A 19,998-nucleotide genomic window follows, 5' to 3' on the forward strand; every position below is an offset into this window, starting at 1 on the left:
AGCGAGATAGAACGTCTGCGAACTTGTAAGAAATGCGAGCGCTGAATTTATTTTCGAAACCATGCCTAAAGTTTCAGCAGTGCATAATTGCACGCACAAAAGCAGTAAAGTTACGAATATATCTCTTGTGATGTGCGTACTGTTTAAAAATTATATCTGTTAGTGGTTTTGTTCATTTGTGTTAAGCAACAGCACAGAACGAACTTTCGTGTGTTTTACTTTTCGTGAATATGTGAATTCATTATTTTAGGCTAGGTTTCATAATTTCCTTGTGCGCTGTCACGTACCATGTCCCTTCGTTTTGACTTCCAAAAACATGTCGGAGGGTTGTTCAATTTGCTTCACTCTGATTGCAGTGTTGCCTCTATGATATTCTTTCTCTTTGCCTTGTTTTGTTCAGTAAATGTAAATCGTCGTCCGGACAAAACTGCTTCACAGAAATAATTTTCTTGCTAAAGCTATAAATCACAGCGAGGTCAATGAGAGCGAAAGCTAATAATTTTTCTTTTAATACGCCAATGGGTGGCAAAGTGGCACGACAATTAAGCACGAAAAAAAGGAAATGTTATTGTATGTGGCATTTCTGTAACAGTCTAACTAATATGGAGGAAATTTAAAATTGTTATTTATCTGTAGTTGTTTCTGACGTCACTGTTACAATGTTGGACTGCAGTTTATAGCTGCTTAACAATAACCTAACAGACTCCCCCCTGTATCAGCGGCAGCTTATCCCGAGAAATATGTAAATGCCTTTCCTTCATCCCTTCCATAGTTGGGAGTAGTTGACGTGGAGTAATGACCACCTGACCTCATAAATATCAAGGGCAGCAGGGCTAAGAAGTGGTGACAAGCTACGGCTTGCTGATGTAATGATACTGCAAGCAGAAGTTGCTGACACGTTTTGTGCGTCATGCAGAGAGAAACTGAGACTGACTAGTAAACCGAGAGAAGCGGGTACGCTAATGATTGACATTGTTACAATATCAGTGAGAAATTTCGCAAAATACGAAACTAAAAACAGGAATATTCAGCAAGGGAACTGTGACTGCTTCATAACTTAATAGGCCAGGCCGCTTTCACAAATGATAAAACACTTTCGACCACATAGCAAGCACATTACGAGTAATTAACGGTGTAGGCTAAACACATAATGTGTCAGGGAGACCTGAATTCCTCAGTTAACGAGTTACGGAGGACCGTTGCCTGAATGGCAACATATGGAGCAATATGATACTACGGATATACCTTACATTTTTTACTTTTCCCTCAGCTAACTAAAGAGGCCTGTGCAGTCATCATATGGTCCTTTCAGCCGCTGGCTAATACACTCCCGTGATTGCCGTATAGGAACAATTGGTCTGTCTGTTAGCTGAAGACGCTGTTATCTACGGAAAAGTATAATTGTTCGCCGATCATAAGAAAGTAAAGAAAACCATGGCGAAATTTTCAACTTGGTGTAACGAACGGAAACACTCCTAAAATGTAAATAAATGCAAGATAACGTCTATAAAGAAAGAATCCGATACTATGTGACTGTAGGATTAATGCCGAACAACTGGAGTACGTCAGTTTAAATATTTTTGTGTAAAGCAAAAACATGAAATGGAAATGAAGTCCCATGCTTCTTTACAGAGCGTAGGGGAACGATGCGGGAGACCCGCACCGCCTTACTAGGCAAAGTCCTAGTGGAGGTGGTTTGCCATTGCCTTCCTCCGACCGTAATGGGGATGAATGATGATGAAGAAGACGACACAACAACACCCAGTCATCTCGAGGCAGGGAAAATCCTGACCCCGCCGGGAATCGAACCCGGGAGCCCGTGCTCTGGAAGCGAGAACGCTACCGCGAGACCACGAGCAGCGAACGTAAAGCAAAAAAGCGATATGTAATTGCTTTAAAAAGCAAAATTAGAATTAAGAAGGATAAATCAAACACATGGGCTTGTTGGAAGGTCCTGAGAAAGTGCGATGCATGTGTAATGGAAATAACTTGTAAGACGCTAGTGCGATTTGTTCTAGAGTATTGCTTCAGAATTTGGAGTCCTTTCTAAGCAGGCATTACAACAGACACCAAACGAATTCAGAAAAGCCCTGCTACGATAGTAGCATATCGACATAGCCCTTATGAAAGTGTGATGGTGATGCCTGAGCAACTTAATTTTTATGTCATTGAAAGAATGGCGTCAGTGTTCTAGGGTAACTTTGTTGGGTAAATTTAGAGAAGCTGTATGACAGAAAGACTGTGTGACAAATCAGATGCCACCACTGTACGAAGTCGTTCTGAAAATTAATGTATCTTAAACATTTTTTAAAAAACAAAAGTTATTAATATTCTATGTCTTTATTCTTCATGTCTACGTATTTGCAGCCCTCTGTCGCTAGAGGGCTCCGACCTATAGCGTGTAACGTGTTGGTGTGTAATGTAACTACATCGGTACATGAGAAACAGCATGCTCTAATTGAGTTTCGAATGTAAAGACCTCGCCCATACGTGGAGCATACCTCTCTCCTTCAGCAGGACAACGCCACAACACACACGAGCGCTGCGACATTTCCAACAATCCGACCCCTTGAATTGACTGTCATCGATCATCCTCCATACAGTCCCGGCTTGGCCCCGTCCGATTTCCACCTGTTTCCAGAACTTAAAGAATACCTGCGAGGATTTTACTGTGATAGCGACGAAGCAATGCAAGCTCAGGCAAGTTTGTGGCTCCGTCAACAGAGTCAAATATTCTACAGCGACAGTGTCAACAAACTTGTCTCTCATGGAGTGGCCAGGATGACTGTGTTGAAAATAAATATCTAGACATGAAGAATAAAGATGTAGAACGTTAACAACTTTGTTTTATTTAAAAACCTTAAGAGAGTCCACACCAAAATATCGGAGGCATTACTTCCCAGCACGCCCGCGTTTATATCACATAGGGACTTGTGAATGAGATATCAGGGAACCTACAGAGGCATATAGAAGGTTAAATTTTCCCTCGTTCCTTACACGAATGTAACAGCACATAAAATCGTTAATATTTGTACTAAGTTCCCTTCACCACGCACTGCACAGTGGCTTGCGGAGTACATGCGTCCAAATCGACTCAGCACCCGCAGATGCCAATAACTGACACAGAAGAATCTGTCAAAGCCTCTAAGCGCAGCTCCTTATGACTCACTCTTCTGTGGCGTCTGCCTCTTCACCAGTGGAGGCCGACTGCACGATGATGTGGTCTGTGAGGCGACGAGATGTGGGAGGCAGTACTTCCATTGCAGCACGGGGTGGCCGTGCGGTCTCGGGCGCCTTACACAGTTCGCGCGGCTCGGCTGCCCCCGCCGGAGGTTCGAGTCCTCCCTTGGGCATGAGAGTATGTGTTGTCCTTAGCGTGAGTTAGTTTAATTAGTGTGTAAGCCTAGGGACCGATGACCTCAGCTGTTTGGTCCCATAGAACCTCACCACAAATTTCCAAACTTCCATTGCAGTATCCAGCAAACGGTTCCTGATATTCCTCTGTTTGTGAAAGTTGTCCTAATTTGTACTTGGTTTCTGTCAGATATATAGTAGATGTCAACTCCTGTCTGGAACCAGAACGGACGGCATAGAAACCTGTTTTGGATCACATGCACCGAAAGCGACACATCCAGAGTGTTGTGAAGTTCTTCGGTGGGACTAATTAACGTTCCGAAGACCCATACTTCGAACTCACGCAAAATTAAGTTATTTCCGGTAAGAGTATTCGTCGAGGCCGTGTTACATATTTACGTTTACTGATCAAGTGCGATGCTCAGAAAAACACACTGTTATTTCAACAAGTATTGTTTGTATGGGCTCAGCGTGAGTACATGTTGTCTCCTGCATCCACAATACGTCCTCTAAAACACTGCATTTACTGCCCTCTGTCAATGCCACAAGAGAGTATAAAGTTTCAACATCGTGTCTTCAGAGGTGCAAGTTCTTCACTAGTGAGTGGCAAACTGATACCGGAGTAACCTCGAGGCCATGCAATAATACTTCCTCGGCCACTACACCACATAAGAATTCATGCAACATTAGCTCTGTCTACAACGCTCTGCTCAGACCGGTAAAGCCGTTTGAACACCAAAACGTTTTACTACACGTTGTCCTGCATGAAGTGGTATGCCCTTGCTTTCCTCCGAACTGTGAACCGGCTTACCCAGACAAGCGTAGGAGTACCTGTTGTTTAACGTGCACTGTGAACCACTCTGCGATTAAGCATTTTACGCATTAACAAATCTTGCCACAGGTGGCAGAAGTGATAAGCGTTGCGTAGATTTAGGACTAACCGGGAATCGAGCCCCACACCTTTGCATCAGTGGTCTGGCACTTAACTGGGAAATATGGGCAAGCAACTCTACGGATACCGGTAAATCATGTTGAAGGGGCTCACACGTTCATTGGTCCAGAGCATCGGAGCAGGAAGTAAGGTCTGGTATTGCGACCATGCTTCGACGCCCTGCAATGGCAGGGAAGTTTAAGAAAAAAACAGTAGAGTGTGGTATAAGTTGAGAATTTGAGTCTGACGAGACTCGTGCAACGTTATTTCGCGCAGTTGTCACTGTGATCAGATGGCTTAGTGGTCAGCACATCTGCGTGGTAAGATGTTCGAATCCCGGTCAGGCACAAATTTTCAACTTGCCTCACTGATATAAATCAGTGTCCTCTGGCAGCTAATATGTTTAATTCCTTTGCGTCTTGGTTGGTAGTTGCTGCAGATCAAAATGTCTGAAAGAGCAGACACTACATACAAAAATCTTTTGGTTTGCGCATTTATGAACCCATGTCAGGAATATCGTTTTCTCATTGACCGTCTGTACCTAGTAACTCTCAGACATGACTCCCGCATTTCCAAGTCCATTCCTTTTTGTTTTTCTTTTTTGCTTACCCTAAACAGAAGAATGAGTTCATTTCTGTAACTGACGTGACGGCGTGTCTGACTGCCTAACGGAGGCGGCAGATCTATTTTCCCGGCACTGCTAAGAACTTTTCGTTTTTGTAAATATTGTAACAGGATCCTCTCAACTTCGTGAGGAGAACTAATGGACTAATTGAAGGCGAATCAGCGGCGCTGAATCCGAAATACGATATTAATGGCTTGTGTGCTAACCGCATTTCTCTCTTATACTTCTCTCCTAAGAGTCACTAGGAAGTGAACGAAATAGCGGTAAGCAGGCAGCATCTAGTGTTTCTTAAACCTTGTCGCGGAGTGATCTACGTACAGGGGTTGGACAAAAACACGGAAACACAGCGAAAAATGCGTGCTTGAATATAAAAGCAGATGCCAGCCAAGCGAGTAGTTTGCGCTGTTGTATCTGATCACCAATGGCACCTGTCCAATGTCCTCAATACATCACAAGTATCCGTCATGGCCAGAGTAGTGCACTGTGGAGTTGCGAGAACATTATGTCGGAGCTAAGTGAATTCCAACGTGGGCAAATTATTAGTGCTCTTATGGTGAGTGTTTCCGTAACCAAGGGAACCGCCGTGTTTAGTGTTTCAATAGGCAGTGTCGACAATTTATACCGCATATAGGGAAAGCGGAATACATCCGCTATGTCACAACGTGGACGAAAGTGTGTGCTGCGTGATCGTGACAAACAGTCATTGAAGTGGAAAAATAAGAAGACGACAGCTGCAGAAGACGCTGCAGACCTGCATGTCGCACTCGGGGACCCAGTTAGCACCTAGGCAACACGAAGGGAGCTCTACGAGCAGGGAACTGAACGGCGAGCTGCAATTACAAAACTACTTATCAGTGATGCAAAGGCCCGTAAGAGAAAAACGCGGTGCCGAAGCCATAAAGCAACAGAAGGAATACATTTGATCACACTGCTTCCAACTTCTGGCTGAGTTTATGTCCCAGTAGTGAAACATGGCGGGGATTCGGTGAACATTTGCGCAGCCATATCGTGGTATTCCAAGGGACCCATGGGTACTCTGCGAGATCGCATTACTACCAGGGATTCTGTGACCATTTTGGCTGATCAGAACCGTCCCATCGCAGAATGTTTGATTCCCAAAAAGTTATGCTGCGTTGTAAGACGAGAGGCCACACAGGTCACGTCGTCCACGGATGGGTTTTTGAGCACGAGGATGAACTGTCGCATCTCTCCTGAGCACCACAGCCACCAATCCCAATATTATGGAGCCCTTGTGGTCTACTTTCAAGAGATAGGTGCTATCCACCTACATCATCGTTACCTGAAGTTGGTAGTATTTTGTAGGAAGAATGGTATACGATATCCCCTTGAAAACCATACATGAACTGTATTTATCTATTCTGAGACGATTGGAAACGGTTTTCCTTCACAATATTTGACAAGGTAATATGTTGTGATTTTGGTCTTTTCATATTTTTATCCAACCAGTTTGAACTGCTTCGAATGAAACTTGCAGCAGTCATATTTTCAGTCTTGCTTCTCACAAAAATTTAGCTGCCATCGAATCCTTAACAATACTTTCGTAAATTTGGCGGCCAAGACAAAGATAGTTGCACGCGACAGTACGTAGATGATACCGTGGTACCCGAGCATTTCAGTATTTAGTTCTGGGATGCTTAGCGTGAGAAGACGTACCAAGTCAAAACTTTCTTGCGATGCTTCTTCGCAGGACGCTCGCCCAGAAAAGGTGACAGAGCACTCTGAGCTCAGAGAATTTCGCTTCTTATCGCAATGTGAGTTAACGGCGCACTAACGCTGCGCACCTCTCATGCGCAGTGCCACTCTGGAAACTGTCTTCTCTGTAGCTCAGTCGCTGTGTAGTCTTGAAGCGACGTATCGGTAACAATACCCGGAATCACTGACTCTCTATCCTACAACACTTACCTGCACTAGTGACAAACCTACTGTTATGTATGGAACATTGGTTCCGCTGCTGCCATGCCTCTGACATCTTATATCGTAGAAAATAGACGCATATTTATGCCAGCTCCTCATTGCAGGTTATCCATAGCAGAGATATTTAGTAACTTTTAAGCGGATAAATTATTCGACTTTCCAGAATGTGGACACCCATCAGTGTATTTATTTTCTGCAAACAATAGGCTCTGCTCCTGCCGCAGAAGATGTAAACTGATTTGTCACGACTGCTGTACAAAGTACACACCTATTCAACAAATAACAGCGGCTATGAATTCCGCCTTTTACCTGAATGCCACTGCCACGAGCCCCAAAACCTCTCCCATTTCACAGTCTCCTGCCTGGATACTATTACTTGATCGCACTCTTACCCTATCATGCACAGCATCCCGAACCAGTTACACTCAACGCCTGCCAAGATCACAAGCAGATCCTGTTCTGTTATCGCAACCCTCAGAATAAAACCTAATATACTCCAGTCACCAATATCAGGTACTGATTACGTCCTACTTCCACTCCTGGTAATAAAATGATCCTATTCCATCCGTCAGTCTACCCAGAGCTGGTAATCAAACATTCAAACATCATCCTCCAGACAACTCACAGAAGCAACAGTGCTGTATAACCAACATTAGGTACTCATTTACGTCCTGCTTCCACTCCTGACTGTAAAATGATCCTATTCTATCCATCGGTGTACCCAGAGCTGGTAATTAAGCGCTCAAACATCATCCTCCAGACGACCCACAGAAGCGACAATGCTGCATAACAATGACGCACAGTGTTCACCTTGTAAATCAACATTGGTACACACCATAGTTTGAGTGATCTTATTTTATGTACTTTTCAACAATCAGCATTTTAAAAGCCTGTATAGCTTAAGATCAGTCACATTTCGGTGCTAGTTCGACAATAAACTGTCAAACTCAGCAACAGCATTCCGTATGTATGAAGATGGCGGCCGGGTGGTACACTGAAATATGACAAGTTGACTGAGTTTCGGGAGCAAACCAAAGAAGGACATCAGACCCTAATCTTCCTTCATTTCGTTTATGCTTAACCCAAATCATGTGCATGTATCCAGGAGACTAACCAACAATTTTCCTTACATTCGGTTGGAAACGAAGTGATGTGGATTACAGAATAATAACGCGAAGACGTCGAGGTAATTTTCCGGTAGAAGAGCTGTGTCATTTCCAGACTTTTATTTATGGTTAAAAACGATCTTTTAGTTTCTTCTTTGCTTCTTTGACATACAAATTAAACATCAGAAGCCATAAGGCGCAGTCATATCTTACATTATTTTCAGCATTTAACTGTCTTTCTTGCTTTTCTGATTTCATTTCCCACTTTATATGTGTCGGTATAGTAGATTATTCAACTGCATCCGCACTTCCTTGCCTGCTCTCAGGATTTGGAAAATTTTATTCCACTTTAAGTTGCCGAAGGCGCTTTACAGATTCACTAATATAACGGAGACATTATGGTTTCCTTTCATCGTTCTTACCGCCACTAGGGATCAGGTCAGTATTTTTTCTCAGGGGCATTTATCCTAAAACAAGAGTTGTATCTCATCAGTACTTCTTTAGTTTCACTCTGTTTTATCTTGTGTATTACTCTAAACAAACTCTCACACCCTTCATCACCAACCTCTATAGCGTCTTTGTTAATATCCATAGTCTATGGTGTCATGTCGAGATCCATATCAGAGTATCACCTCAAACAATCCACAACAAGTTTTGTCGATGACGACACATACATATCCAATAAGTTGTTATCAACGAGTAAATATCTCAAAAAACGTGCTCCGTACACTGGCTTGTATTTAAAATTCTGATGTTACGATGGTAATGAGACTTTTCAATTTCTTCGAATAATACTTGTTAGTCGTTGCCGGCCACGGGCATTCCTGAGCAATTTATCTAAACACGAACGAGATTCACCTAGAGAAACTGGTGAGCGTTGTTCCTTTAACATGACATACTTCATTTCACCAGTTCGTTTTGTTGCCGACATCTCTCCACAATTTAACATCCAAATTACTCCGAATTCTTTCACTGCAAAAGGTATTCGTCCCTGTACTCTTTTATATGAACATTCAGACGAGAGCTCTTCGCGGTCACGAGTGCAATGGAAACTTTCATCAGCACTGTTTTAGTCAAGAAGTCTGATGCAAACGCCCTTTTGTAAAAAACCCAGAAACCCCCGATTCTTCAAAGTATCAAACTCCAATGTATACAACAGCTTCAAACGTCTGACTACTTTAAAATGAATTAATGTGTTAAATATTTGTCTTTCAGCATGTAAACCAGAAAAAGGAAATGTTTGAAATTATACTTTAAGTTTGTTGGAAGTCTCTGGTCGCAATATGAAACACTGGACGAATATAAACAAGGTAATTTGCACTCGAATTTAAACAAAAGCTAGATTTTAATGCACGAGAATGTTTATGATGTCAATACCTTCTGGCATATGTGTCGTACAATGACGCAATTTTGCCAATGAATTCAGAGATATATGTAAATACCTTATGAAAAGTGTGTTGAGAATAGATTTAGTAGTAAAGGAAGTAACAAATTAAGACGTAATGCCTGATGTTGAAGTTTTACTGCACGTTATTTTCAGCAAAATCTAGTTTTTCACGCATTTAAATGTTTAAGACATCATATGTCCTGCGCTATGTATTGTACAATGATATAACATTGCAGGTATGTATAGACACTGGCTGCGAAGTGTGTTGCGGATAAAGGTAGTAATAAAGAAATAATAAACTGAAACGCTGCGGCTCATGTTGAAGTTTTACTTCGCGCCATTTCAAACAAAATCTAGTTTTTAATGCATATAAATGTTTATCGCGTCATATCTTCTGAACTATCTGTCGTGAAACGATATAATTTTGCAGGCACATTCAGTGGTAAATGCCGATCCCGTGAACAAACTGTGTTGCTAGTAAAGTCAGTAGTAAAGAAGTAATAAATTAAAGCGTCTTGCCTATCGCTGGAGGAACAGCGATAAACTTCTATCCTTTCGTTATTTTGTGTCGGGTGTCAGTGAAAAAAGTTTCGTAAAGGTATAAAATTGTATGTTAAGTTTGTTTAAAATTGCAAATTGCCCTCATTCTCGAATACTGTATGAATATAGTCCGTGTATTTGCGCGCTGTCTGTTACACCTCCTCAAGACAAACACACCGTTCCTAACTGGGATACTTGTCTTATTGTGTTAAACTTGTAACATAATACTATACCACTTACTGAATTTAAATTTCCGCCAATAATCACTCGAAATAATGAAAGTCGAATTTTTATTGTCCCTCCGCTGCAGCTGGTACTGTGTACCAGGTTCTGGGATAGCGCTTATAATACAGATTCCCTGACGAACGGTGCCAGAAAAACAGCCTTGGTGACCAAGTACGGTTTTGGCCAACACAGAGATCGCCGTTTTGAATCCTTGTAGTGGAAGAAATTTCCAGTGCCAGTATTTGACGGGAAATAGGATCAAATCTGATAAAGTAAATTTCGTGGTCGCCAAAGTGTGTGCCAATGCCCTGGGCAAAATTCTGTCACGAAGCAAGGTGGCATGGTGGTTAGCACACTGGAGCTACATTCGGGAGCACGACGGTTCAAACCCGCGTCCAGCCATTATGATTCAGGTTTTCCTTGATTTCCCTAAATCACTTCAGGCAAATGCCGGGATAATTGTTTTGACCATGACTCGGCCGATTTCCTTACATCCTCCCCTGATCCGAGTTTCTGCTCTGTCTCTAATCACCTCGTCTCGAGGGGAATTTATACACTTATCTCCTTCTCAATTCTGTCACTACTACTTGGCATGCCATTAACCTGGTCGCGGGGTCCCCGAAGTGAAGGCGTGTGGCACTGTTGCTGGTGATACGGAGCACTGGATTTCATCCTCTCACCACACGATCAATAATACACATTACACGTACTCATCAATCATCTACAGAAGTAGCTGAAACTTAATGCATATCACTCACGCAATGCGAAGAAAATATATCCTTTCAGTTGGGCTGATGATCAACTCCTACCAACAAAACCGCCAACTGACCACTCCAGCCGGCCGGTGTGGGCGAGCGGTTCTAGGCGCTTCAGTCTGAAACCGCGCCCGCTACGGTCGCAGGTTCGAATCCTCCCTCGGGCATGGATGTGTGTGATGTCCTTAGGTTAGTTAGGTTTAAGTAGTTCTAAGTTCTAGGGGACTGATGGCCTCAGATGTTAAGCTCCCTAGTGCTCAGAGCCATTTGAACCATTTGGCCACCTCCCTGCATGACAACGGGCTACACGTACCATCAGATCAATAACAAACCACAAAATACGGTAAGACATCCCGCAACACATATAACTCCTTAAGCAGTGCAGTACTAAAAGAACAGATGAATTAAAATTTCTTGGTTTTAAAATTTTAATCCAAAACAATCAATAACTTTTACTATTAACAACCACGGATGGTTACCTAAGATTTATTGTAATTATTTAGAATAGCCCTAACAGCACAAGAGTTTAACATACAATTGGGCTGTAATCGCAATTCCGGCGCAACTGTCAATCGCAAAACAACCCGGCTTTGAATAATCACCATTTTACACCTCTTAACGGCAAATTATTTACCGGAATCCAAATTTTCCAATCGCAACCAGTTTCTCCCATACAACTAATAGAAAATCTGCTATGTACGAGTCCACTTTGTGGGCGCGAACCATATTGATAACAACTACCGAAAACAACTATATTTTAAAGAAACACTTATGTAGTTTGTACACTGTCTTAAGTGACATGAGTGTGACCTCAGAATTATTCCAGATCATACGCAAATGTAACATGTCACAAAATTATCAGATACAAATTTGCCACGGGAAACCAGAATTTGGAGAGTATCCGTTGTATATTTGCAGGCCAGGTTCATCATTTCTTGCTTAACCAGTAAAAGACAAGTGCTCATCAGATTGAATAAATCCGCACTGCGTCCACCACATTTTTGTTTTTTCCTTTACTCTTTCCACTTCACTTTTATTTTTATTACATTTTTAATAATAATAATTATTATTATTAGTTATTTTCTACATTGTATGCAATGTTATATGATAGGTAGTTTGAAAGAATAAATAAGTAATCGTCAGTTAAATGCCACAGATTAATAGTAGAAACTACTACAGATCAACGCGCTTGACGGAACGGCCGTGCGCCGGTAGATCAGAATACAGCGGGTGTTTTAAGACAACACAACGAAAATGTATGCACACTTTCTACATCTTTCATTTTTTTGCGAAGAAAAGCATACGGTTCATTTCAGTTATCTCGGAGAAGGACCATTAATAAACAAAAAAAGCTCAGGGGTCGTTATTTAAAGAAACTGCACGTAAAAAAATTAAAAAGATCTGCGCTGTGGCAACGTGAGTTTCAAATTTAACCTAAGTTGTGCATAACATTCGTAGCATTCGTCAGGAAGAAGAAGAATGAAATATGGAAATACGGAAATGACGCAAGAACAGTTTAATTGCCTCCATTGATCGAACGTTACGCTTTAAGCTTCGCGTAATTTAACTAGATCACTTCGCACAAAAACTAGGATATTTCTTTAAATAAACACTGTAGAACCTTTTAGCATAATTATTGAAACTGGGTTACTGTTCTGTCACTTTAATTGCCCTATCATCTGTGCATCATTAAACGAAAAGTAAGAATACTTCATGGACCGTAGTATGCTTTAAACCCTTATCTTCAGACAAAACTTTGATTGTTAGGGCTATTTGCTCTTCCTTCACAATGGATCCACTACATCGTAGAGTCTATGAGATAATTTCCAAACCCACGTCCACATAACGTATTTTCTTATTTTACGTGTGAGGAACGCGTCCTCCTTGTTTGGCAGTACATTTTCGTTACGCCGTATATGGTGTTAAATTGTATATTATTCACATATTATTGTCAAATATTATTAAATTTTATACATGCATGCTGGCACACACACACACACACACACACACACACACACACACACACACACGCCTGTGCAAGCTTCTTCATCTCCCAGTACCTACTGCAACCTACATCCTTCTGAATCTGCTTAGTGTTTTCATCTCTTGGTCTCCCTCTACGATCATTACCCTCCACGCTGCCCTCCAATACTAAATTAGTGACCCCTCGATGCCTCAGAACATGCCCTGCCAACCGATCCCTTCTTCTAGTCAAGTTGTGCCACAAATTTCTCTTCTCCCCAATTCTATTCAATACCTCCTCATTAGTTATGTGAGCTACCCATCCAATCTTCAGGATTCTTCTGTAACTCCACATTTCGAAAGCTTCTATTCTATTCTTGTCCAATACACGCAATGCCTTTCTCTACCGCCGTCTGTGTCATTCTTATGTGACTCGTGCAACATAAACTCCTTACACATAAATTGTTTCTTGGTTAACGGACACATTTATGGTGCGCCTTATAAGCTCACGTCTGCCTGTATCATTAACATATATATCGCCAGTGTATTACCACAATTCTGTTCCAATAACTGTGTTTTTATGAAGCTGGAGATAAACAGTGCAGTTTTCCTCCGAAACATAACGTGTCACAGTTCTATTCTCATCGCACAGCACGTCCGAAGACAAACATCTGTATAAAGAAGACTTATGTACGCGGTCGGGCCCATAGTGACAGTCGGCCTTGACCAACACCTTCGCATACTACAAGCTTCACAACAGACTCGAGTGGGCCACATGACGTCACCTACGCTTGTCTCGCTGAATTACGAGACAACGAGCGCCACTGGTAGTAAACACTAGAACTACCAGCGATACCAATATGAGCAGCCGAGGTACATTTGGAATATATTAATTGTTTAATATATGGAGCAGTGCAAGAAAGTTTCCAATAAACATTAATGAGTCCGAACATTATGACCACTCACATGAAACTATATTGTTCCAGAGCCCTTTTCAACCCTGAAACAATTATGATGTATATGTACAGAGTGAAGCGATGAATGGAAATTTGTACCAATACGGGACTCGAACCTGGGTCTGCTGCTCACTAGGCAGATGCGCTGTCAACTACACCACTCTGGCACACTGGCTTTGCACCTCTGCACGAACTACGAGTTTAGGGCGAATAGCAAGTGGGCTTAAGCAGGAATGGGAATTTGGAACGAGGAGGGTGGCATTCTAGGGTAGTCCACGCAGTTGTGCAAAGCAACTGTGTTGGGGTGGTGTAGTGGTCAGCGCGTCTCCCTAGAGAGCTGGAGACCTAGATTCGAAACAGAGGCTTTGTAAAATTTTTCATTCATCGCTTCAGTCTGTGTATATACATCATTATGACCCACCGCGTGAATGAATGCACTGCAGGCACATGAGGCGGAAAGGAAAATATATCAGTAGAACAGAGACTTATGGGGAACCATTCTGACGACGGTACCGTGTGAAAATGGGGAAATCCATTCACAAAAGCAACACTGACAAAGAGCAGAGAGTTGTATACCAGCCCATGGGGAAGATCATCTCCTAAATGTCGAATCTCATCGTCTAGTAGTGTGCTATTGTCGTGAGCATCAAAAGAAATTGCTGGAGGACAGTGGAACGACATATAGGTGACAAGGTGTGGGACATCCACACTTCATCACGGAAAGTGGACGTATCTGTGCCAGATGTGACGATACAATACGATGCTTCTGCCGGTGAAAGTGTTTCGGAACTCGTCTCGTCTCTCCCGACACTCTCGAACATGGGCCTCCGTAGCAGACTACCTGTACAAGTTCCCATGTTGACCCAACGACGTCGCCAATTACGATTGCAGTGGGCGCAGAACTGTCGAGATTGGACCGTGGATGAATGATAACAGGCCATCTGGTAGGACGAAACACGTTACTTGTTATATCAGCTGGTCGTGTTAGTGTCCTGACATGCCATCATCCTAGCGAATTGCTGATCGGAACATGCACCGCGCTACTGATGCAGGTTTGTGAGGGCAGTATTATGCTGTGGGAGTCATTCAATTAAGGATCAATGGGACCAAAGACAATAATCGAAGGTACCTTGACAGCTGTGGATTAAGTGAACATTACTGCGGACTGTGCCAATGAAGTCTTGCGGACTATGCCAATGCAGCAGGACAATTTTCCGCCAGAACCGTGCGCAGTGGATTGAGTAACACGATAGTGAGCTCATGCTGATGTTTTCGCCACCCTGATCAGAATCCGATGGTGATATGCAGGACACTACAACGCGGCAGCTCCGCGGCCACAAACCATCGGTCCGTAGTTCACAAGAATTGCGTAGCCTGGTGCCACACTTCTACAGAAACGCACCAACAACTTTTCGAATCCGTACCAATCAAAATCGCTGTTATATTGCGTTCCAAAGACGAACCAAACAAGTGGTCTGAATCTTCTGATTCAACGATATAGAACGTTGTATTCAGCAAACAATCGACTCTGGTAAAAGTAGGAGTTAGATTTTCATGTTATATTCCCCGCAATAAATATTAGTCTCTCCTGTAAAAGCATAATTGTCGCTCTGAAGAGTTTTAGATGGTTTAGTCGGTACCACACGATATGATATGGCGCTTCGCAGCTGAAATAAGTAGTGGTAGTGAAGCGGTGCGCAGTTGGCAGTCCATTCATCCGTCCATCCAGATTTAGCTTTCCCATGATTTCTCTGAATTACTCTAGCTCTTCTGTAAGGATCCGGCGCGCCTGCCCCAGTATTTCCTAATCTACGCTCACGCTGTATTCGGTATCGTCCAGAGATCGCGGTGCCGTGCCAAAGTCAGCATACCGATACCACTGACGTTGGCAAGGTCTCTCTACAATTCGCAACGACCAATGTTAGAGGCTGAAGAAGTCACATCCTCCCTCTTAGCACAGCTGCGCCCTCACATGGACGTCAATATAGAACCGAGCATGGAAGCACTCTGCCCAGGTTTGAGACCACAATTGAAACAGTCAACATCTTCTAGTAGGAAATGAACCACACACTTCGTACGCCAAGGTCACAGTCTATAAACTTCTGTTGTTTCAAGATCTTTACTGTGATCATGGCGTGCAAAGTGTGTGCTTCCTTTCGAACTATACCGATCGCCCTAAAGCACGACGTGTGTATCTTTCATCACTGATTAGGGTAAAGTATTATTCAAGTCTTAGCCGGAAATACACTTTTGTTAAGGCTCAACATCGTACATCAAGAGAAGTTAATTAGTACATCAATTGAAAGTTTAATAGCCAATGACTGTTGTAAATTGTCAAGCACTCCTGTGGCATAGGATTGTATCACGTTAAGTAAATCTTTTTAATTATTCACGTAATAAATTGAAGTAATATTTCATATGCTTCAGCTAGAACGAGCCATGTCGCAGAGCAATAAAAGAACCAACAGCTATGGCCCGGCGATTGTGTTTCATCTGATCATAACATTGCATCTCTAAAGACATCTTCGTCGAAGAGTCCATGCTCCTTCCCCTTCCGTTTTCTCGAAATGGACTAAAGAAGGAGGCACGCTTTGGTTCATTGGTAGGATACCAGGGGAATGCAGTCAGTTTACAAATGCTTACAAAACACTCGTCAACTCATCCCAGGATATTGCTCAAGTCTGTGAGACCGTTACTAAATACACTGAACAGCCAAAGGAACTGGTATAAGCATGCCTATTCAAATACAGAGACAGAAACAGAGACAGAAACAGTCGTAATCCGGTGCTGGGGTCGGCAACGCTTATATAAGACAACAATTGTCTGGCACAGTTGCTAGATCGGTTACTGCTGCTACAATGGGAGGTTATCAAGATTTAAGTGGGTTGGAACGTGGTGTTGTAGTCGGCGCACGAGCGGTGGGACACAGCATCTCCGAGGTAGCTATGAAGTGAGTATTTTCCCTTACGACCATATCACGAGTGTACCGTGAATACCAGGGATCCGGTAAAACGTCAGTTCCCCGACATCGCTGCGGCCGGAAAAGGGTCTTGCAAGAACGGGATCAACGATGACTGAAGAGAATCGTTCAATATGACACAAGTGCAAGTCTTCCGCAGATTGCTGCAGGTTTCAATCAGGAAGTGTCAGCGTGCGAACTATTCAACGAAACATCATCGGTATGGGCTTTCGGAGCCGAAAGCCCACTCGTGTACCCTTGATGACTGCACGACACAAAGGTTTATGCCTCGCCTGGGCCCGTCAACATCGACATTGGGCTGTTGGTGACTGGAAACATTGCCTGGTGGGTCGAGTCTCGTTTCAAATTGTTCAAATTGTAACGAGCGGACGGACGTGTGCGGGCATGGAGACAACCTCTGGAATCCATAGACACTCCATATCAACAGGGGACTGTTCAAGCTGGTGGAGGTTCTGTCATGCTGTGGGTCGTGTGCAGTTGGAGTGATATGGGACCCCTGATGCGTCTAGATAGGACTCTGACAGATGAGATGTACGTAAGCATCCTGTCTGATCACCTACATCCATTCATGTCCATTGTGCTTTCCGACGGACTTAGGCAATTCCAGCAGGACAATGCGATACGCCAAACGTCCAGAATTGCTACAACGTGGCTTCAGGAGCAGTCTTCCGAGTTTAAACACTCCCGCTGGCCACCAAATTTCCCAGACATGATCATTATTGAGAATATATGGGATGATTTGCAACGTGCTGCTCAGGGGCGCTCGACATCACGGTCATCAGCGCCCTGACGAAAAATCAACAGGAAATCTCATGGGTGTGGACGAAGGCTGTCCCCATATGCAGAGCAGTTTATAACGTAATAAAGTCTGCCGCCCTTCCCCACCAGTTTAGGGATGAGGCCTGATAGTTCACAAAATTTCACCACTCTGTTAACACTTGTATCGGTATCTGCGAGGACGGTGGGCAGATCTCCAGCGAGACCAAGGGCTGCCCTATTATCAGTATATAGGACACACGCAGCCACAATATGCTGAACTAAAAGCGGCACGCCACAAACTTCACAGAAAGATAGATCCTCCCCCCGGAGGAGGAAGCTATGTGTGAAAGGGCTATGCGCGATGCGCAGTCTGGTAAGCAAAACCTCCTTCCAGCGGCGAGGCTGACACCCCGTCGTACTCTGACGAATTTATGGACAGCCCTGCAGGATTCATGGTGTCAGTTCCCCCCAGTGCTACTTCAGACATTAGTCGAGTCCATGACACGTCGTTTTGCGCACTTCTGCGCGCTCGCGGCGGCCCTACACGATATTAGGCAGGTGTACCGATTTATCTGGCTCTTGAGTATGGATCAGGAACACTGAATGTGTACAAAGAAGAGCAGTGCATACGGCCAACTTCACTCCCTACCGCAGTGTTCAACAACACCAGTTTTGCTCGTTTCGGTTGATGACGAAGAAATCCTATCCTCCAGAGACATTGAGACACGCCGTTGAAACTGTCCGCAGCAGACTTTAAGTCGTCAAAAAGGCGAGGCACACCTCATATTAACGTCCACTAATAGGAGTCCGGATACTCATGATCAGATAGAGTGTATATGTTCCCTTGACACGGTGTGTTTCTGTTCACTTGACACGGCGGCTGTGCGTGCTGCAGTTGCCAGTAGCAGGGCGTGAGCGCTCAGCTTCCCGCGGCCTGGCCACGCCCCCCGACAAATGCGTCGCGTGTCCCGAACCGAGCTGTTCGCGACGAGCGAAGCGCTTACCGCAAGGACACGGCGGCTGCCTGCGGCCTCGCGGCCACGCAAACACGCGGCGCGCCCAGCTGTTCCGGGCTCAGACAGCCTCTCGTTGCGGTAGCAGCGCAGCTGCGCCACATCCTCGCCCTCTGTTGTCGTTAATGCCTCCTCTTCTCCGGCCACCACTAGTCTAGGGCTATTGACCATTTGCTACCTGCTAAGTTCCCATATACACTGAGGTGTCAAAAGTCATCGGGTACCTCCTAATATCGTACCGGACCTCGTTTTGCTCGGCGTAGTGCTGCAACTCGACATGACATGGACTCAACGAGTCGCTGGAAGCCCCTTCAGGAATACTGAGTGATGCTGCTTCTATAGCCGTCCATTATTGCGAAAAAGTTGCCATTGTAGTATTTTGTGCACGAACTGACATCTCGATTATTCCCATAAATGTTCGATGGAATTCATGTCGGGCGATCTGGGTGGCGAATTCATTCGCTCGAGCTGTTCAGAATGTTTTTCAAACCAACCGCGAACAACTGTGGCATGGTGATATGGCGCACTGACATTGTTGTTTGAGAACATGAAGCCCATTAACGGCTGCAAATGGTCTCCAAGTAGTCAATGGACCAGGCGACCCAATCCATTGAATGTAAACACAGTCCACAAAAAAATGGTTCAAATGGCTCTGAGCACTATGGGACTTAACATCTGAGATCATCAGTCCCCTAGAACTTAGAACTACTTAAACCAAACTAACCTAAGGACATCACACACATCCATGCCCGAGGCACGATTCGAACCTGCGACCGTAGCGGTCGCGCAGTTCCAGACTGTAGCGCCTAGAACCGCTCGGCTACTCCTGCCGGCGATACTGTCAGAGGGACGGTATTAAATTTAGACGAATTCCAAGACAGGAGCAGTATTGAAACAGGAGGCACATGATCGAAAGAAAGAAAGAAGTAACATGGAGACAAATGGAAGAATACTGAAGGAAATAGCTAAGAGTAAATTAGAGGGAAATGAAACTGCTTTGTGGCCTCTAGCTGGCCAGAACGGAAGGGACAAGAAAAGAAGCTGAAATCCGTGAACAGCATTGTGATAGTTACTACAGTGTCAAACTTGTTTATATGTTGGATCATCTACATACTCCGACACGGTGAACACACAATTCAGAGATATAAAACCGCCTGATGATATTTCTTTTAACTTAAAGGAGGATTGCCTCATTAGAGTTGTAGGACAGATCTAATGAAAATAATCATTAAAATTAATGTGAATTTATTGACTCAAATTAATTTTATTTACACATCAAGTGTTGGCAAATATAAGATCTTTCATCATTTAATAAAAATGACTGAGCGTGAAGTACAATGATGAATCCCAATTATTCGGGGAAATTAATGAAAAACTGACAGGAGGCTCCTGAAAGCTATTTGGCAGGCTGTTAACCTCTCGGCCAAGCTACTTAACAAAGCCTGGGTAGCTCACAAATGCAGCAGCACT

The sequence above is a fragment of the Schistocerca piceifrons genome, chromosome 2, assembly GCF_021461385.2.
Source record: "Schistocerca piceifrons isolate TAMUIC-IGC-003096 chromosome 2, iqSchPice1.1, whole genome shotgun sequence".
Classification (NCBI taxonomy): domain Eukaryota; kingdom Metazoa; phylum Arthropoda; class Insecta; order Orthoptera; family Acrididae; genus Schistocerca; species Schistocerca piceifrons.